General features: G+C 45.0%; 1 protein-coding gene across 10 annotated transcripts in view; it reads right to left on the bottom strand.

The window, feature by feature from the left end:
* FAT3 (FAT atypical cadherin 3) overlaps positions 1–22183 on the bottom strand; it is a 626029-nt gene that overhangs the window by 575771 nt on the left and 28075 nt on the right. Inside the window, exon 1 of one of the 10 annotated variants that reach the window (XM_087894588.1) lies at positions 634–686. The exons of the other annotated variants lie outside the window; for them this stretch is intronic. The gene's annotated coding sequence lies outside the window, so the exon portion shown is untranslated. Of the gene's footprint in view, positions 1–633; positions 687–22183 lie in introns of those variants that run through there. 10 annotated transcript variants of the gene reach the window in all.

Raw genomic sequence — 22183 nt, 5'->3', positions numbered from 1 at the left:
AATGGGCTAGTTTCATACTCAGAAAATAATATATGCAATGACCTTAAACTATTTCTCTTGTTGCTTGGGCTGATATGTAATTTGTCTCCCCACTTCGGAAGCGAAAAGATGAAGTGCCACTTTCTTAGTTACAGCACCGTTAAGATGTAACCCACTTTTCTCAAACAACCTCTTCCATCTCCACATTTATTAGAAGAGATACTAATCTATCTTGGAAGGTTACTGAGAATATACTAGCTGGATTTAAATTGCCCATCGATGCAAATTGTGGTGGGGCAGGCAGGCGGCACAGAGAATGAACTCAAAAACCATGCAGAACTCCAAAACTCGTAGTAATAGACTGTCAATGAGTTAGTTGGGAAGGGTGCAAAACAAAAGAGGTGACTTTCATATAGGTAATCCTCAACGTACAACCAAAATGGACCTCGCTCAGTATGGTCGGGACAGCCATAAAGCGGATCACCTATGTGACCAACCAGATATTATAATCTGTGATGACCCAGGGAATGGCACAGAGGCCACAGAGGGAGCTGGCAGTTCAAACCGCCCCTTTATTGCTCCAAATTCCCCCAAATGCTCCCACATTTCTGGCAAGTCCCAGAGCAAAGTGATGACATGCATACACACACATACCTCAAGCAGTCTCTGGATGCAAATAGTCCAGCCCAATGCTGCGAGCACCATGGCTGCAAAACAAGCGGCAAGGGAATAAGTCAATGAGTCCAGGAAGCAAAGGAACAAGGCAATTAATCCAGGAAGCAAGAAATAAAGCTAGAAATCCAGGAAAGTCCAAGCATCAGCAATGGCACACAAAAATCCATGAAATTCAATGTTTGTTCCTGACCAATGCCCCTCCCCACAGCGTCTCCTTAAGTCTCAGTCCCTAGGTGTGACTTGTGAAGAGGAGCGGAGCGCTCTCCTCCCAAATAGCAGAGTCAGTCTGCGCTGTTCTCTCCTTCTCTCCACTCTCCGTAGTTGAGGATCAGGAGGGGATGGTCCCTGCTCATCACCTGAGCTCTGTCTCTCATGTTCACCGTTTAACCTCTCTTGGTTATCCTGCCCGTTCCTTCCTGTCTACAAGCCATCCCAATACTGAAAGGCTCTGGCCTGACTGGTCCTGCTCCTCCCCATTTTCCACTGAAGCCAACAAAGCCATCCCTCACCTTCCCTGGCAGATTCAGGGGCATGACAATAACCTTTTTTGGCCATTATGTGGTCATTAAGCAAACTGCCAGGGTCATTAAGCAAATCTGTAGTCTGGCAACCCTGAGCTGTTACTTGGAACCCTGACATAGTCATTAAGCAAATCCCATGGTTGTTAAATGAACCTATTTACTCACTATGGGGTATTTTTCCTGAGGACAGGAAGTAAACACCAGTTTTCAGAAAAAAACATTGAAAATCACATGACCAATGGGCACTGCAAATGTAGTTACCAGCTACCAAATGTAGTTGCTGAGAACTAGTTTGTAAGTGCCTTTGGGGGGACAGTCCACAGTAATTTCAACTGGTTGTTAAGTGATTGTTGTAAGTCGAGGAGCATCTGTAATTAAAGCTCCCTCTCAAACATGCCTCCCCTTTACAAATGACCTTACAATTATACTTAATAGAGAGGAAAAATTCAGACAAATCCACAGGTAGTCCTCAACTTACAATTGAGGACTACAATTTGGGGACTACAATTGACAACTTACAATTGACCACAATTGAGCCAAAAATTTATGTGGTTTAGTGAAAAATTTGTTAAATGAATTTGTCCCACTTTATGATGTTTCTTGCCATATACCTGCAGTTGCTAAATTAGTAACATGGTTGTGAAATGAATCTGGGTTCTCCATTGCTTTGCTTGTCAGAAAGTCGCAAAATGACTCCTGAGCAATGCAACTTTCATAAACACGAGTCAGTTGTCAATCATCTGAATGTAAATTTTGTGACCCTTGGCTTGCTGCAATGGTCATAATAAGTGTGAAAAATGGCCGTAAGTCACTATTTTCAGTGCTGTTGTCATTTCAAACAGTCAATAAGCGAATTGTTGTAAGTTGAAGACTGACTGTCTTTGTCAACTGTCATTCTTCATGAAACCCCAGAAGAACAAACACCTTCCCCAGTTCTTCCCAGAACCTATTCAAGTAATGAGTAACTAAGGGCTTTGATATGAAATGTCAACTTTCTCCAGAGGGATTGTTCCACGCTTTTTCCGTCTAAGGTTAAAAACTACCGTATTTTTGGACACACCTTTTCGCCCCTAAAAGAGGCTGAAAATTTGAGTGTGTCTTATACTACAAATGTAACCCTGCCCACCCACCAGCCCCCACCCTTTGGCCTCTGCACGTCCTCTTCCTGGCTGCAGAGATTGCCACCGACAATGGCTTGTGTTTTTGGGCTCCGTGCGTCGCATTTTCAGCCTCCAAACGCTCAGTTTGAGAGCCCTTCAAGGCTGCGGGGATTGCCAAAATACATTGCCACCGATCGGCCTCCGAAAATGCAATGCGTTTGGAGGCTGAAAACATGACGCGCAGTGCCCAAAATGGCTACATGGAACAGCTGCTGCCTTCTCTTAATCCTTCCGTGCTTTGCCTGCTTTTCTCATTGCTGCTCCCTCCGATGATCAGCTCTGCTTTTGAAGCTCCTTTTTCAACCCCAATACGGCGCTTGCGAGCGAAATGAGCTCAAAACCAGAAAACTAATGTGCTGAAGCCGCCCAGGCTAAGGACGCTAGCCAGATGAATACTGGGTAGGCAGATTTTTTTCCCCCCTATTTTCATCCTCAAAAACTTAAGGTGCATCTTATACTCCAGTGCGTCAAAAAATACAGTAAGTTTCTGAGACCAGATTTCTTATGATTTACTGAATGGCGAAGGGAAAACGCATGACCAGGGACACCATGGTTATAACTATCACTTAACGCATTCCAAAGTTGTAATAGCCAAAGCTGTGGCATTTCAGGGAAGAAGAAAAAAATATTGAGATCTGCAGGCTGAAATAAAAGGAAGGCAAGGATTTTCTCATCCCTCCTGAGAAATCACTTTCCACAGCTTTGCTGCTTCAAAAGCCATTCCATCAAGCTATGGCAGAAGATGACAGGAAGAACAGACATCATGACCAGAATGAAAATTCAGATTTTTTTTTTTTAAAATAGTTCTTTCTCCCATTTAGCCATTTCTGTTCCATCCGGTTGAAATACAAATATTAACAACCACCGTAATATGCTAGAGCCGCTGCATTATTTCTGCATTACAAGTACTTGGTATGAGATCCATGTCAAATTAAGAACCAGCATTTGAATAGTCTAACCCCGCTTCTCCTCCTCTCCCCTTTTATGATGTGTCTTTTTCAATTACAAGTCAAAGGGTATAATAACCGAGAGCCTTTCAAGTTGAAAAGCAGGGTATAAATGCTCTACATTCCAAATTCTGACTCAAATCCTCCTGTGTTCAGAATGGGCTCAGAGTGATCTTTTAATATCCACAGCATTTATACCAAGTTCCTTTTCCCATAGAACGTGGGAAAAATGTCAAAAGCAAGGACTTTGGGACATCATTGGATTTTATTCCCAGTAGATCATAGCGTTCAACATATGACGTCTTGGGTATGTCTAGTTTAATGAAAACAAGGACTAGGGAAGTGGTGGCATTCAGCCGGTTCTATCTGGTTCGGGTGAACTGGTAGCGGCTCTGCCCACCCGCCTGGATGTAATCACGTCCCATTTATCCACGTTTTTGATGCTCTGTGCATGCGCGTTCACATTTGCGAATCGGTAGTGAAGGTAAGTGAATACCACCCCTGGACTAGGGGTGACATGAGAGCAGTATTCCAATATCTCAGGCACTGCCACAAAGAAGAGGGAGTCAAGCTATTCTCCAAAGCACCAGAGGGCAGGACAAGAAGCAATGGGTGGAAACTAATCAAGGAGAGAAGCAACTTAGAATGAAGGAGAAATTTCCTGACATTCCATTCCATTCCAATCAGTGGAATGGCTTACCTTCAGAAGCTATGGGTGCTCCATCACTGGAGGCTTTTAAGAAGAGCCTGGACAGCCACATGTCTGGAATGATATTGTTGTGACCTAGGCCCTAGTAGTTATTACCAGACACAATCAGTCCTAAACAAATCTATTTTATTAGAACAGCTGAGAATTACTTCATTCTCAGCTTAGTCCAAATTAATTTCAAAACAAATTCTTTATAAACAGTCCTTCGGCCTTATCACCAACCTTTGTCTTGTTTGGCACTCTGCCAAAGGCTTTTCTTGGCAAAAGTTCAGAAGCAAGAGACACTGACAAGAAACAAAATGTAGCAACGTTGCTTTCCTACAAAGAGCCCAAGAGCTGATGCTGCTCTTTTAAGCCTTCTGGGAGGGGCCAATCATCTCCTGGTCTTACTCCCAAGTCGTCCTTTTTGCTTTAGCTGCTTTTGCCTTCTGGCAGATCTTCGCATGCGTGCACTAGGAACAGGCTCCTCCTGTTCCTCTGCCTCTCTGCTGTCTGCCTCTGGAGGCTCCGGAGTCCGTGCATTGCTCCCAGATGGCCCAGGCCCCATCTCTGCCTCCGACGCAGAGCCCTTGTCTGGGCCTTCCCCTGACTCCAGGACTGGCCCATTGTCCTCCCCAGCCTCTTCACTGTCCAACTCCGCTGCCAGCTCTGCAGGCTGCTGGCAGACCACAACAGGTATAGGGCAGCAACCCCCAACATTTTGGCACCAGGGACCTATTTCTTGGAAGACAAGTTTTCCACGGATTGAGGAGGGGAGGAAGAGTGTGCAACCTAGGTTCCTCGCATCCGCAGTTTACAGCAGGTTTTGCACTTCTATGAGAATCTAATGCCTGATTATCTGAGGTGGAGTTGAGGCGGTGATGCTAGCAGCAGGCAGCAGTTGCAAGTACAGATGAAGCCTTGGTTGCTCATCTGCCATTCACCTCCAGCTGTGCGGTTTAGTTTCTAACAGGCCACGGACCCGTACCAGACCATGAACCAGGGTTTGGGACCCCCTGGTATTGGATCTCCTGCCTGACCAGGGGTTTGGAATAGAAGACATCCAAGGTTCCTCCTCCTGTAATTTTGTTCTATTCTGACTTCCAGAATACAGACCAGTATAATGAGGCACATGTTAAATTTCCCATTCAAATACCACTGTTAGGAAAGGGACCATATTATACATCTTATGTAGTTACTGGGAACATGATATGCGGAAGATAGTTTAAGATGTTCAAGAACATCAAATTGTTTGAGTTGAGTTGATTCCAAATTAAGGGTTGGAAGAGAGTGTTCAATGGTTGCCAATCGATAAAAATAATAATAAGAAGAAGACAAGAGAATGGGATGAAGGGAGAAAATCATTACGAGGTGGAATTCTGGAGAGACCAAGAGAAAATGGTTAAAAGGGGAAGAATAGTGGAAAGGAGGAAGGGAAATGGTCGTTGCTTACCTGAACGACCCTTTTGTACACGCTGCGAGGACACTCCTCAGAATGGGATACGATCACTCCTATTCGCACAGCTGAGTGTCAATCAAATCCCTCTGGAGCTGCATCCACCTCACTTCCTGCTTCCTCCTCAGACTTTTCACGAAGACAACTTGGTTCAATAGCAGCAGGATCGACCGCGAGAACTCCATAAGGTAGACCCACAGGAAGCAGACAGCTACAGAGGGAGAAAAAGCAGACCTCCACCAAAGCCAGGCACGGCCAAGAAAAAGGGAGGGACGGAGTGTCCTCGCAGCGTGTACAAAAGGGTCGTTCAGGTAAGCAACGACCATTTTCCTACACGCTGCTCGGACACTCCTCAGAATGGGACATACCCAAGTTAGAGAAGAAGGGGGGGACTTAAGCCGTAGACTGGTCTTGGGGAGAGATTACAGCCTGTAATACCCTTCTGCCAAAGGCAGCATCTGCAGAAGCAAACTTATCCAGCCTATAGTGACTTACAAAGGATGAAAGGGAAGACCATGTGGCCGCCCGGCAAATATCATCTACCGAAGCCTGGGTAGCCCAAGCCGCAGAGGTTGCGGCGCTACGAGTAGAATGGGGCAGTATACCACCCGGGACAGGGGCCTCTCTTAAGTCATATGCCTTGGATATACAGGCTTTGAGCCACCTGCCTACTGTAGATGAAGAAACCTTCTGGCCCAGGGAAGAGGGAAGGAAGGACACCAACAGAGCCTCAGTCTTTCGAAAAGGGGCAGTCCTTTTAAGATATCTTCTCAATGCCCGTCGCACATCCAAAGTATGCCACTGCTTCTCAGCAGGATGACGCGGGTTCGGGCAAAAGTTAGGCAAGACGAGTTCTTGGGCTCGATGAAAGCGAGTATTCACTTTAGGAACAAAAGCCGGGTCGAGGCGTAGAACAACCCGGTCAGGATAGAAGATGCAGAGATCACTCCTCATGGACAAGGCAGCAATTTCGGATACTCTGCGCGCTGAAGTTATTGCCAACAAAAAGGCCATCTTTAAGGACAAGTAGCGTAGACTGGACGAAGCGATGGGTTCGAACAGTGGACCCGTCAGGGCCTGCAACACCAAGGTAAGGTCCCAAGTGGGGTAGCGGTGAATCGGCGGAGGCCGCAAGTTTGAGACCCCTTGGAGGAAGGAACGGATCCTGGGGTCCTGAGACAAAGGAACACGAGATTCTCCTGACAGGACAGTGGCCAGAGCCGCCACCTGTCGGCGTAGAGTCGCGGGAGCCAAGCCCTTGGAGAATCCCGCATGCAGAAAACACAGAATGTCCGGAACAGAAGCCGTTGTGGGATCTACATGATGATCCCCGCACCATCTCGTGAAGGCAGTCCATGAGGCGTTATAAATACGAATTGTTGATGGTCTTCGAGCTGCCTGAATAATGGAGATAACGTCGTCAGACAGATTGTCCTTGATGAGCTTTATGCGCTCAAATGCCACACGGCTAATCGAAGCCATTCTGGTTCCAGATGACGGATGGCTCCTTGAGTTAGTACTATCTTGTCGGGTGGAATCCTCCACGGTGGCTCGACCGATAAGTTCTTGAGGTCGGCGAACCACTCTCGACGGGGCCAATACGGTGCTACCAGTAGAAGGTTCGCCCGTTCGTGAATGACCTTCCGCACGACCTTGGAGATGACAGGAAGGGGAGGGAAGGCATAAAGAAGGCCCCGGGGCCACTGACTCCGAAGAGCATCCAGCCCCTCCGCTGCTGGACATGGATAGCGGGAGAAGAATCTCGGCAATTGGGTGTTCTGAGCCGTCGCAAACAGGTCCACTAGGGGAAGGCCGAACCTCCTGGACAGGTCCTGGAACAAACCGGAGTCCAACCTCCACTCGGCGTGATCTATTTGGTCTCTGCTGAGCCAATCTGCCTCTCGATTGAGAGTCCCCGAGATGTGTTCGGCTTTTATCGACGAGAGGTGGAGCTCCGCCCATGACAGAAGACGCTCCGTCTCCTGCATTACTGTCCAGGAGCGGGTCCCCCCTTGTTTGTTGATATGGGCCTTGGTGGCCACATTGTCCGTTAGAATCAGAAGGTCCTGGCGATATACAAGGTGTTTGAAGTGTATCAGGGCGAGTCGGACCGCTCTGAGCTCTAGCCAATTTATATTGTGCAGCTTTTCCGCCGACGACCAGGCACCTTGGGCTAGCTGACGGTCGAGGTGAGCCCCCCAGCCTCGCAGACTTGCGTCCGTGGTCAACACCATCCGAGCTGGTTCCAGAAAGGGGGAACCCTTGTTGAGGGCCGGAGACAGCCACCACCTCAGGGAAAGGCGAACGGGAGCTGGAACCTTTACCTTGAGAAGAGACTCCGCTCGACCTTGTCTCTGGTAAGGGAGCAGGAACCATTGGAGGCGACAAAGATGGAAACGCGCCCACGGAACAATGTCTATGCAAGATATCAACTTTCCCAGAAGCTGGGAGAGAGACAGTAAGGTCACAGTCCGGCGTAGTGAGACTTGAGATGTCAGTTCCCGAATGCTGGCTTGTCTGTCGGGAGATAGGGAGACCACACACAGCGTCGAATCTATCGTTGCTCCGAGATGTAGGATACTCGATGTGGGAACAAGATGGCTTTTGGCAAGATTCAAAGTGAACCCGTGGTCTTGAAGGGACTGAAGTACTAGCTCCCGGTCCTGGGCCGCCTGTTCGAGAGAAGATGACAGGATCAAAATGTCGTCGAGGTAACATGCCAGACGAACCGGAACCTCTCTGAGCGACGCCGCTACTGCTGCTAGCAACTTTGTAAACGTCCTCGGAGCGGACGAAAGGCCGAATGGCATAGCCCGATATTGAAAATGGTGGTCTCCAAACGCAAACCGGAGGAACTTCCTGTGCGACTGATGAATGGGGACGTGCAAGTACGCTTCCTTTAGATCTACAGATTGCATCAGATCTCCCCGACGAATGCAGCCCAGCAGAGACTTGAGGGAATGCATTTTGAACCGACGGTACAAGATGTGTTGATTGAGACGTCGAAGGTTCAAAATGCCTCTCCAATCGCCCGAGGATTTCGGTACCAGGAATAGTGTTGAATAAAAGCCGGTTTTGAGTTGATCCAATGGAACCTGTTCTATGGCCTGGATTTGCAACAGATGGTGAATTTCGAGTAGCAGCAGAGATCGCTTCTCCGGCTGAAGTGGCCAAGGGCATTGAAAGTAAAAGTCCTGTGGCATGGTGGTGAATTCCAAACGTAACCCATCGGTGACAGTTTGGACAATCCAGGCATCCGAGGTGGTAGTTGGCCACAGGTGAGAAAATGCCTGGAGCCTGCCCCCGATTGGGACCGGAGGTGGTGAGTCACTTACCGCGCCTGGAAAAACGGCCCGCCGACTGTCTGAAAGGTCGCCTGAAGTTGGATTGTCGGTGACCGCGGTCACGAAAGGGCGCCCTGTCCGAAGTTGACTGGTACTGAGACTGCGAAGATCTGTAGTAAGAGGCGCCCCCGGCGCCTTGCTCTTGTCGAAAGGGCAGTCGATTATAAGGTACATAGCGCCTCTCCTGGCGTCGGAAAGACGTGGGTAACACCTTCTTCTTATCCCTATTCTCGACCAACACAGAGTCCAGGGATGAGCCAAATAAGGCAGGGCCCTTGTAAGGGGCAGCAGTCAAGCGCCATTTCGACTTGGCGTCAGTTCTCCAGTTACGGAGCCACAAGAGACGTCTTGAAGATACAGTCGAAGCTAAGGCCCGGGAAGCGAACTTAGCTGCGTCCAAAGACGCGTCAGCCGAATATTCAGCAGCTGCGACCAGTTTGGCCAGGTCCTGCTGTAATCGTGCATCCTCCGGGGGAAGCCTGTCCTTCAATTGGCGCAACCACACCAGCGATGCCCGATTAAAGAATGATGAGGAGGTTGCAGCACAAATGGCCCAAGCCGCCGCTTGGTGTGTTTTACGAAACCCCATTTCGGCTTGTTTGTACTCAAACTTGAGACCATCCCCAGCCTCACCTACCAGGATGGAAGACGATGTGAGACTTGCCACCGGATCATCAATTGTAGGTAACTGCAGGAGGGCATCCAGCGCAGGGGCCGATGCATAGAGCTTTCGATCAAATGAATTCGGACCCGACAACGAGGCGGGGCGGTCCCAAGGCTTTTGAACAACTTGGCAGAAAAGATCCGGACAGGGAACGAAGTCCTCATCAGGTTGAGGTAGATTGAACAAGTTACTATTGGGGCCAGATGGAGTAGAAGAAGAGGAGCCCTGAAGAGGCGTGGAATCCATATTAGTGGCAGCTTTTGCCTTGCGTAGGAGAGAGCGAAACAGAGAAGGCTTAAATAGACCCGGAAAGGCCGGCTTGTCCTGAATCTCTTCTTCATCCTCTGACATCTCAAAGTCATCTAGGAAATCGTCCTCCCGGGCTGATTCAGGCACAAGGCTACAGGCAACAGATTGCTGTTGATGTTGTGCCCCAGGGGGATGCATGGAAAAGGCAGAAGTAGTATGGCACATAGGAGCAGGGAAGGCACCAGTGGCTTGTTGCAACCCCATTTGATACATATGGGACATGGCCTGAGAAAAAAAAGGACTGAAAATCCACAGGCTGAGGGAACCCTGGGCCCGCTTCAGGACGGAGGCCGGCTGCAGTGGGTGTAAAGGTAGCTTCAGGTCCTGACCTAGAACCTTGAGAAAAATGGCTTGCAAAACTAGATGAGCGGGACCTGACACTAGCCCTTGACTGATTAGGCGCAGAAATTGGAACCTCCTGAGAGGTCGATGGTCCATCCTCCCTCAGACCACTGGCCAATAAATCTACATCATGAGAGGCCGAGGGCTCACAGGTCACCTCGTGGCTCAAGCCTTCAGGAATTGGTCCTTGACCAGGGTCCTGGGCCCGTTGCCTAGCCTTAGCAAACTGCTTTTCTAATGCCTTATGCCTCCTTTGGGCATCTTTATCTGCTGTGGCAGATCTGGAGGCCTTCACCTGTCTGGAAGCCTTAGATTTCTTCCCCCTAAGCTGTCTAGGGGAAGGCACTGGGGAGGGAGAGGGACTCCTGTCCATATCAGAAGACAGAGCACCTTCCTCCCTGTCATCCATGATCAATCACCCCAATGAATTAGTATTTATTGATTAATTAATTGTAAATAGAAACTTATCAATTGTATATATATAATTAAATATTAGTAATATGAATTTTAATATATGTATATCTGATATTGGTTTTTTTTTTTTTAATAAATTCAAATGACTATGTACAAGAAAAAACAGGGCTATCAATTATAACGAGGCAACGGCCTTTTTTTTTATATATAATAATAAATTGAAAGAAAATTAAGCAATATGTACTTCCCTGGGACTTTCAGGCAACCTTCTGCGGTAGTTGTAAATTGCAGGTACGATCAGGACAGCGTCCCCACCTGCCGGCAACCTAGCGACCCTGGAAACCAAAGCCCAGGTCGCTATGCCCATGTAGCAGCGAAAAACAGCGGCGATGGTCAGGGCCCAAAATGGCGGCCCGCGAGGCGAATTTCCACAAGTCCTAAGCCAGGCGAAACACAGCGCCTACGGCCGGACTGAAGCTGCAGCAGAACGAAGCAGTCTCAATCTCCCAAAACGGCTGATGAGTATGCCGGCCGGCAGGGACTCAAGCCGATATATCCGATGGCCGCTAAAACAATCCACGGCCTCGCACAGTGACTGGCAGTAAAATGGCTGCAAATGGCGGCAAATGGCGGTAAGAATGATTAGAAACAAACCGCCAGTCAAACCAAGCCGCTAGCGGCGGCCGGAGCCCCGGACCGCCGAATGCGCTTTAAACCTCACCCAGTGAAGGCAGTCGAAGCGCAGCACTTTAAAGTAATAAATAAAAAATATTAAGCCAAATCACTAAATGGAAAGGTAAATTTAAGAATAAATTTAAAGAGAAGTACAGACACTCAATGCTATTGCAATGGCTGAGTGAAAAAGTCTGAGGAGGAAGCAGGAAGTGAGGTGGATGCAGCTCCAGAGCGATTTGATTGACACTCAGCTGTGCGAATAGGAGTGATCGTATCCCATTCTGAGGAGTGTCCGAGCAGCGTGTAGGAAAATAAGGTATATGTTAGTAGATCTAAGGGAACTATATTAACATTAGTAACTGTGAATGTAAAAAGTAAATATGATGATGCATATTGTGTATTGCAAAATAAACAGCAGATGAAATATGAAGTGGTAATTTGGTTCAATTATGAAAATAAGTGAAATAAAGAGATAAAATTGAAATATAAAAAGTGTGATGGGGACTTTGAAATAATATGTTGTAAATGATGAAATAAAATAATTAATTGATGTTATAATAAGAAATCAGGAATTAAGGGTGGATAGTGATATTGCTTATTATGTATTTAGAAGAGATTAAGATAAAATGTGGAAGGTCAATTAAGTTAAAGTGTTTCAATGTAAAAATTGAATAAGGTGAAGTACATTGTTTATAGAGAAAAAATGTGATGGGGATTTTGAGAAATATGTTTTATAAATGGAGAAATAAGATAATTAATTCAAGTAATGCTAAGAAATTAGGATCTGAAGGGCGGATGGTGATATTGTTTATATATTATGTATTAAGAAGAGATTAAGATAAGATAAAAAAGTAAGAAAAAAGAATATCATGGCAGAAATTGAAATATATAAATTGTATTTGGAAAAAACAAAAAAGATCGGAATAGATTATAAAAATCAATATATAACTATGTTAAAAGTTGTATAAGGTGTGACCCAGTCAATACTCTGTTTATAAAATATGTATGTAAAAGAAAAATTTAATAAAACTTGTTCAAAAAGAAAAATGGTTGCCAATCGTTTACCTGTAGTTGGTTGGGTGAAAGAACTATACCAACACAAAACCTGGCATGTAAAACCAATTGTAAATTACCAGAAATAGTGCTGGTAAAAAAAAAAAAAAAACAGACTCCCTTATAAAATACACATGGCTTGCCTCAGATCAAACACTGACACTGGCTTTTAAAAACTAAGTGCAGTTTTACTTAAATTTTATAGGTATCCATTTATTGCAGTAGTAATATTTATGGTTAGATCCCATATATGCCTTATGATCTAAGGCAGAGGTGAATCTCATTACGAGAATGCACTGTTTCGTGTATCCGTGATTTAGTATCTCAAGAACTCAGAACAGTGTCCAATTACAATGATGGTCACTGTCTAAATTCCATGTTAAGAAATCCACGTGTATTCCAATCCAATAGCCAGTTGTGCGGCCAACGGAACTGTACATTTTCTAAACAGTATATCAGGTACAGTAAAAAATATAAGAAAGTCAATCTGCATGCTTTCAAGACAGAAGTCCTGACAGCAACTATAGCCAGTGGTGGGATTCAAATAATTTAACAACCGGTTCTCTGCCCTAATGACCAGCTGGGTAGGCTTGGCTCGTTGGTCATGTGACTGTGTTGGCGTGGCCAACTCAACGTCACTCACTGTTACAATGTAATAAGGGTTAACCAGAGAGGCAGTTTCTGTAAGCAGGGCAATAAAGATTAGGCTAGAAACAACACCAGAACGTTTCCTTCCTGCCTTCCTTACTGGATTAGCCCTGTAAAGTGGGAAAAAAATAAAGTAACATTTCTTCCAACAACCGGTTCTCCGAACTACTTAGAAAGTTAACAACTGGTTCTCCCGAATAGGTACGAACTGGCTGAATCCCACTACTGACTATAGTCACATATGCTAGTCTATTTAATATCTATCAACTAATTCATTTAATTTGTTTCAACTTGAGGTTTATTCGTGATAGTTCCACTTTGTCTGCTTGGTTATTATAGGATTCCGTATATCGTTGCCAAAGGAAATCAATCCTGACTGTTCTTTGGAAGCTCAAATACTTTGGCCACCTGATGAGAAGAGAGGACTTGATAGGAAAGACCCCAATGTTGGGAAAGATTGAAAGCAAAAGGAGAAAGGGACGGCAGAGGATGAGATGGTTAGATAGTGTCATCAATGCAATGAACATGAATTTGGGCAAACTCTGGGAGACAGGGGAGGACAGGAGTCTGATATACTATGGCAGGGGTGTCAAACTCAAGGCCTGGGGGCCAGATCCGGCCTATGAGGTTCTTAGATCTGGCCCACAGGGCTGCCCTGGAAACAGCAAAAGATCGGGCTGTGGTGCCTCTGCCAATGAAAATGGACCTCAGGAGGGCTGCGTGCGGCCCTCCCAACTCTGTTTTCACTGGCAGAGGGTTGCAGGAGGCCGTCACAGCTGAAAACGGAGCTTGGGAACCTGTTTTCGGCGGCAGAGCACTCAGGTCACCACATTTGATTTCCTGCAACAAACTCCGACACTTTCAATGTTTTAACTTTTAACATCTGAAATGTTAAGCGTAGGTTTTTGTATGTGTTTTTCTTCAACTGGGTATTTTCCTACGTAAAGCAAGTTTGCAGCCATAGCTCAGTGAAATCACATCCACTATCCTAGGCTTCTTCAGACAGCAAGCAAGCATTTTGCTGCCTATTGGGAGACTAATATAGATCTATTTCGGACTGATTGGTCCTCATCAGTTAGCCACACCCTTACCATATATTCCCTCCCTGTAGAGGCTAAGTATTTGCGTTCTTCTGAGTTCTGGCTAACTGATGAGGACCAATCAGTCCGAAATAGATCTATATTAGTCTCCCAATAGGCAGCAAAATGCTTGCTTGCTGTCTGAAGGAGCCTAGGATAGTGGATGTGATTTCACTGAGCTATGGCTGCAAACTTGCTTTACGTAGGAAAATACCCAGTTGAAGAAAAATACATATGTATATGTATATGTATGTGTATGTGTATGTGTATGCGTATGCGTATATGTATATGTATAATATAAATATATATTTGGTATAAAATGGTTTGTCATGAATGCGACTACTTCAGGGCTCCTGGATTGGAGCTGAAAGGTGAAAAGGATGCAGTATGCTCCCTCCCACATGCTGGGGTAGACCAGGTGTCTCGATAGAAAAACATTATATACATATACATATACATATACATATACATATAATATACATATACATATACATATACATATACATATACAAGCATGGGAGTGGGGTGTACGTGTGCAATGATGCGGTTGCACACACTGTCAGATCTGCCATCAAACTGCTTCAGTCGTGCTTCGCTTCGTTTTAATGCCAGCCTGCCATAAAGTGTGGGGAGGGGGAATGGGAAGATAGGGAGGGGGGGATGACAGGAACCAGAGATGCCATCCGGAGACAACAGTTTAAAGATCCAAGAACACAAGTCCAGGAAAGGAATGCAAAACACCCATTCAAAGAGGCACCAAAATGTGAAACTGTTTTACCAAAACATCTAATTTGAACCGTTCTGGACACCACCAAGATGACCAAGAGGAGAGGGCCTGGAAGAAGGGAAAATTACTACGATTACATGGGAAATCCTCGTAATCTGCTTCACTATGCTGTAACCACTTGTCTTCCGTAAAAGTATAGCTTCACTACAAATGGAGTCGAGGGTCTTTCTTTCCTGAATGTCCAAGCTGGGACAGGTCTGACAGCACACATCTGAACCTCTGATCCATTCAGCTTGTAAGAGCCGTAGGACTGAAGAGATTTCCCAGACTTATTCTAACTGGAAAAGCCAGAGTCTGAATTTAAGAATTTTTTACAGTCCCTGGATTGGCTCAATAGCGATAAATAATCTCTCTCCTATGAATGATATGCAGCTCACATGCCTTCATAAACAGCAACCGCTTAAGACAGCTGCCCTCTCCTTTCTCCCATTAAAGCCAAGCCAATGAATTTCATCCCAGGCGCTTTTACCCATGAAGAACCAAATTGCTTTTAAATGTGCAACCGACATTTGTCTTCCATATCGGCATACTGTCTTCCTCCATCAGAATTCTCATTTAAACTGATCAAAGGCATCCCAGCTTATGCCGAAGACACCAGGAAAGTGATACAAGGCACACAAAGAGCTTGTCGAAGGATGTTCTTGATTAACTCCTGTTCCAGTTTCTCTTTTTTAAGACAGATTCAAATCAGCCAGCCTGGGACACAAGCAATAGAGCGGTTCTGTACTCTCTCTGAAGCCTCCTCTTGGCAGACCGAGATGATAGAGTGCCAGTAGTTGCTTTTCTAAAAAGGCATTTAGCGATAAGGAAATTGTATTTGGAGAGCAGCAAAAAAGATCAGCAAGGAAGTGGGGGAGGAAATGATGGGAAGGATTTTGCTCGTAAAAGCAAAGGAGCTCATCTTGACGATACACCATTTATATGGAGGATTCGTGTTTGTATTGGGGTGGGTGGGAATTGCTTGTCCCAAAGGTGCTTTTTCAAAAAAGCAACTGGATTTTCTTCTCTTTTTCCTTAAAGACCTTTCGCTTCTCATCCAAGAAACTTCTGAACTGAAGAAGCTTCTTGGATGAGAAGCAAAACATCTTCAAGGGAAAAAAGAAAGAAAGAAGAGTAGAGTAGAGTAGAGTAGAGTAGAGTAGAGTAGAGTAGAGTAGAGTAGAGTAGAGTAGAATAGAATAGAATAGAATAGAATAGAATAGAATAGAATAGAATAGAATAGAATAGAATAGAATAGGAGTTGGAAGGGACCTTGGAGGTCTTCTAGTCCAACCCCCTGCTTCGGCAGGAAACCCTACGCCATTTCAGACAAATGGTTGTCCAATCAGTTCTTAAAAACTTCCAGTGTTGGAGCATTCACAACTTCTGGAGGCAAGTTGTTCCACTGATTAATTGTTTTAACTATCAGGAAATTTCTCCTTAGTTCTAAATTGCTTCTTGCCTTGATTAGTTTCCACCCATTGCTTCTTGTCCTGCCCTCAGGTGCTTTGGAGAATAGCTTGACTCCCTCTTCTTTGTGGCAGCCCCTGAGAGATTGGAACACTGCTATCATGTCACCCCTGGTCTTTCTTTTCATCACACTAGACATACTCAGTTCCTGCAACCGTTCTTCATATGTTTTAGCCTTTTGAAAAAGCACCTTTGGGACAACCACGACCTGGATGACGTAGAATCTCCATAGAGGAATTGCCTGGTTGAATAATTACTGAAATTATGTCTAGGTTTGGAGTGGGCATTTCTTCGAAGAGTTAAGACAGGGCCCCTTCCATGCAGAGGTCTCAAGAACACTGAAAGTCAGAGAAAACAGGTAGTTCTTGACTTGCCACCATTCATTTAGCAACTGTCTGAAGTTAGAACAGCACTGACAGAGTAACTTTATGATTGTTTTTCCCACAATAGTTGCAGCATCCCCATGATCAAAACTCAAGATTCTTGGCAACTGGTGTGTGTTTACGATGACGGTTGCGGTATCCCGGAGGCACTTCCGCAACTTTTTGACAAGCAATGGGGAAGCCAGATTCACTTAAAATTCATGTTACTAACTTAACTGTGGCGATTCCCTTAACAATCATGGCAAGAAAGGTTGCAAAAGGGAGTAAAACCTATTGAACAATTGTCTCACTGAGCAGCAGAAATTTAAGGCTCAATTTTGATGGTAAGTCGAGGTCTGCCTGTAATGCAAATTGTTTCAAACTCTAAATCGGTTCGGTAAAAGCAATCGTTGGCTGAATGCAGAGAGTCCAAGAACATTACTTTTCCGAACTTAAAAGCAGGAGGCCAAAATCATCCATATGCCTGACCTCCTGATGGTAGAATTTGGAAGATCTGCAACCATCTGTCCCTTCTCAAAGTGTTCCTGAATTTCCATTCCTCTACTAAAGGCAATTCCTTTGGCATGAGTAATTTTTCCGGGCACGCGAGCTGTCGCCCAACTCACCTGCAGCTGTGCATGCACATGCGCCCCATTTGGTGTTCGGGCCTCCGGAGCACATACAAGAGTACTGGGGTGCAGCGTATGCATAGATAATGTTCGTGCACGTGCTTTGCACTGTTCTTCCCCAGCTACGGATCCCAGAGAATGCAGCACGCACAAACTATAAACCAAACTCAATTTACTTCCAGAGTTTTTTTACAAATGCAGGCTGTTAACTAAAACGTCCTAACAACCTGCCAGAAATTCCACAGAAAGATAAAGTCTTATGAGAGTTAGCAAAAAGCCAAGAAGCAAGGTTTGCAAAGAAAATCCAGATTCAATGATCATCGAGAGAACATGCGTTGTTTCCTGCAGCTTTTTAGAAGCTGCGTGCAAACTTAAATAGGCTAAGGGAGTGGCCAATTAGCCCCAAGCCTTACTCTCGAGGAGACCTCCTCCTGAGTAAGCACTCCTGTCTTTTGGCAGCTCTGCGTGCCCGTGCATTGAGAAGAGGCTCCTCCATTTCATCCTCTGCACTTAAAGGAGCCTCTGGAGGTTCTGAAGGCCCCGGCTGAATCCCTGCCTCTGGAACCACATCTTCTTCAGCCTCCTCGCTGTCTGACTCGAGCGTCGGCTGCATAGGCTGCTGGCGCGACACCACAACAGCCACCTCGTCGTCGGGATCAGCAACAATCTGCGCAGGCTGCTGACGGGCCACAACGCATGTGCAGATGGTGTGATTGAGCGTGCAGCGCACGATGGGCCGCATGTGCGAAAGCTGTGCGCATGCACAGATGGTGCAGTTGCAGATGCAGTGCATGGGGGAGGAGCCACATGTTAGCATGGATGGCACGCGAATCATGGACCTGTTCGGCACTCGGTGTGTAAAAGGTTCGCCACCCCTGGGCTAGACCATGCGTGTCAAACTGGATTTCTTTGCGGGCAGAATCAGCATTGTACTTCTCCTCTGTGGGCGGACCGGGGGGGGGGGAGACAGGAAAGATGCCTCCTACAACACTCTACTGGCCAAAACAGGGTGCGGGGGGCATGTGCAGCCTCCCCATTCCCCATTTTTGGCCTGGACGGCCTCCTCTACTTTCTTGTAAATCTTGAGGGTGGGAAGGAAGGCAGTCCTGCATATCCCTGCAATTCTGCTTCTCGTTTTATGTTGAGGGGTTACAAAATCGTATGGGGAATCCTAAACTTATGAGCACAACGGAGCCAGAGGTGGATTTCAACAGGTTCCGACCAGTTCTAGAGAACCGGTAGTGGAAATTTTTAGTTCGGAGAACTGGTAGTAAAAATTCTGACTGGCCCTGCCCCCATCTATTCTCTGCCTCCCAAGTCCCAGCTGATTGGGAGGAAATGGGGATTTTGCAGTAACCTTCCCCTGGATTGGGGAGGGAATGGAGATTTTACACTATCCTTCCCTTGCCATGCCCACCAAGCCACGCCCACCAAGCCATGCCACACCCACCAAGCCATGCCCACAGAACCGGTAGTAAAAAAAATTGAAACCCACCACTGAACGGAGCCCAAAATTTCAACTGCTAAGTGGGACAATTGTTAAGTAAATTTGGCTACGTTGTACGAACTTTCTTGCCACAGTTGTTAAAGGGAATCATTGCAAGGTACGAAATCAAGATGAAAAGTAAAAATGGAGTCATCAGTCGAGGATAATGGCACAAACACAAAGTGTCATAAAGTGGCCAGAATTAATTAATTAATTGTTGCAGTTACCACTTTGAAGCCACTCATTAGGCAAAAATAATGACTTCTCTCCTTAGCCAAGACTTTAAGAAACACACGATTGGCTTGCATATTGAATTAAACCATGGTTTGCATAATTATGGTATATTGAATAAATTCTAATTACTGCTTAGAATCATGCACCATGCCAAGCCATAAATCATGATTATCAAACCGCAGCAGCTGGGTTCTTGGAACACAATAAGGAAGAAAAACCCAAACAAACCACTTTTACATTTTGGCACAACGTGGAACTTTGATTGCAGACTGCACACCTGTAAAACCTGCTATTTTCAAATATTAGAGGGAATGAATATTTTAAAGAGTCACTTCCTTGATCACACCAGTTTTAAAAAAGAAAGAAAGAACAATGCAATTCAATTGTTGTATTGTAATTATACAATAAGGAAGAATAAAAGAAACAAGACACCAGTGAGTTTACGCCTAGGTGGCATTGATCCATACGTTCAAGGAAATGTTTTATTTAATTTACTTATTATATAATTTATTTCATGCTCCATTCTACCGTATAACCTCTGGTTTACACTCTTGGTCGCTTTTTTTTAAGGATACGTCCAGTCTTCCTGAGATAGGATGCAGAGGACACGCAAAATAACCAGGAAAGCAAATTGCTTGGACATCACAAATATTAAGGAAAGCAGGAGAATTGTTAAGGTCAACCCTCCAAATATTATAAAAATATGACAGAGCCCATAAATCCATGTTCAAGCTCACAAACATATTGGCAAAGCAGGGAACAACACGGAGGTTCAACAGAGAGGATTTGAAATACAGGCTGAGTAAACTACACAACGAGGAAGCTGTACAGTTTCAAGATTAAAGAAACCGGCATCAGGCTAAATCATGGCTAAGGAAGCAGAACGAAATAACTCATCTAGAACTTACTAGCAAGATCTGCCAGCATGATGAAGTTCTAGCAGTTAGGTAATAATGGCCTGAAACTACTGGGTCCTTTTTCAATTTATCACCCAAATTAAGTATGTTATGTACCTGGCCAGGTACCAGAAAAGTTATCTTGGATTAGAGATGGAGATGGCTCTGCAATGCATTCCTGTATCTTGGTAATTCTGTAAAAAGCAACTACTGGTGTCTTCATCCAAACACGTCTGCAGAGATCCAAGCACGATCTGTAACCTTCTCAACCTTGAGCGTGGGATCAAATTCAGCTCTTTTTCTTGACTTCCTTCCAATCACAATTGCCCAAGAACGACAGCCTCGTTTCTGGGACAGGATATTTGCAAAAAAAAAATAGTACAGGTAAATCTTATGATCACAACTGAGTCCAAAATCTCCACTGCTAAGCAAAGCAGTTGTTAAGTGAATTTTGCCCCATTTTACGACCTTTGTCACGGTTGTTAAGTGGATCACTTGCAGCTGTTAAGTGAACTATGAGATTGTTAACTGAATCTGGTTTCCCCCATTAACTTTGCTTGTCAGAAACTAGTTGGGAAGGTTACAAAATGGTAATCACATGATCCTAGTATTGTCTCAAGTACATGCTAGCTAATTCAGCCAAACGCCCAAATTTTGATGATGTGACCATTGAGATGCTACAATGGCTGTAAGTGTGAATGCCAATCATAAATCACTTTTTTTAGGGCCGTTGTAAGTTCTGTCACTAAACGAATGGTTGTAAGTCAAGGACCACCCATATTCTATACTTAGCTAAGATCGTGATCCCAGGTTCTGAGGGAGAAGTCAGATCTGTCAAACAAGTCCAAAGTTTAATACTTTCTTTTGAGAACAAGATGCGATTCTTGGGCCTGTTTAGCTTACAAAAAAAACACTTTCCGCCGAGGTGTATAAAATTATGCACGGTGAAGAAAGTGCAAGCAGTAGTCTTTCTCCACCGCCTAGTGAAATTAGACCACCTTCAATGAAGCTGACTAGAAGATTTAATACTAATTGAAGAAAATATTCATACATGCACCTCATTAATCATCCTGTTAAAAGACGGGATGCTGGCCATTCATTTAGACCAGTGTTGGGGAACCTTTTCGGCACTCAGTGCCGAAAGGCGAGCGCGAGTGCAGGGGCAAGCGCCGAAAACCGAAAGAGCAGTTCCTGGGCGTGCATGTCCACGCCAGGAAGCTGATCTTCCAGTTTTTGGCACGCATGCGCGTGCAAATACCAGCTAGCCAACGCAAAACTGAAGCTCAGCTTCCCGGCGTGCACATGTGCGCCAGGGGGCTGCTCTTCCAGTTTCCGGTGCTCCTGCGCACGAAGACCAGCAGGAACCCAGAAGAGCAACAGGCGACGGCTGGCGTGCCCGGAAAGATGGCTCTCCGTGCCACTTCCGGCACTAATTTAGATGTTTCAGAAGGCAACCAGACAAATTCTTAGAATTCTATCAGTGGCTATGCTGCCTTCAAGCACAACAGCCATCTTCTTTTATGTTCTAGATCAACGGCCCCAAACCTCTGGGGCACCAGGGACCGATTCTGTGGAGAGAGGTTTTTCCACAGACCAGAGAGGGCGTGGTTTTGCATGCTGCCTGCATCCCGCAAAAGGGAGTCAGCTTCTTTGCACAAAATGATTTCTGGCATGCTGCGGACCGGTGTTGGTCCGTGTACCTTGGGTTGGGGACCTCTGTTCTAGATACATGGAGCAACATGAGGAAGGCTTCTTTTATCTCTATTTTTTTTTAATAAAAGTTTTTTATTTTGTTTTCAAAACAAACACACATACAAACAAAGGAACATTTTTTCTGAATAGAGTATTGGCCGAGTCAAAATTTGTACCGCTTTTAGTTTTCTCCAACACAATTTATATATTTCACTTTTTGCCATAATATTCTTTCTCTCTAATTTTTTGTTTTATTTTCCTTCTGTTTCTTCTGGTATATAAACAATATTACCATTTGCCCTAATCTTTAATCTTGATTAATTTTTCTTTCCCCCCCACCTCTCATTACTTTTTTCAAATTGAAACCCTTTAATTTAAAGTCAATCATTTTTCCAAAACCTAACCCTAACTCTAAATCATCTTATTCAAATATTTTCCCATTGCTCCCTTTTCACAATATAATTTCAAATATTTTCCCTAGATTCCATTATTACAATTATATATATTAATATTCATACAATTTTACATATATAATCCATTTCCTTCCCTTTATCTCCTGATTGTGAAGTTCCCAGATGCTTTTTCTGGCCTACCAGGCAACACAGAATGCTAACTGGAAGGGACAGGCCTAATCCAGAAGGACTGTTTCCCTGCAGATAGTCCACAATATGGCCTATATTGTGATAGTCCACAA

The sequence above is a fragment of the Pantherophis guttatus genome, chromosome 5, assembly GCF_059756535.1.
Source record: "Pantherophis guttatus breed Tessera chromosome 5, ASM5975653v1, whole genome shotgun sequence".
NCBI lineage: Eukaryota > Metazoa > Chordata > Lepidosauria > Squamata > Colubridae > Pantherophis > Pantherophis guttatus.
The sequence above is the reverse complement of the archived record's forward strand: the minus strand, read 5'-3'. Positions and strand labels throughout refer to the sequence as shown.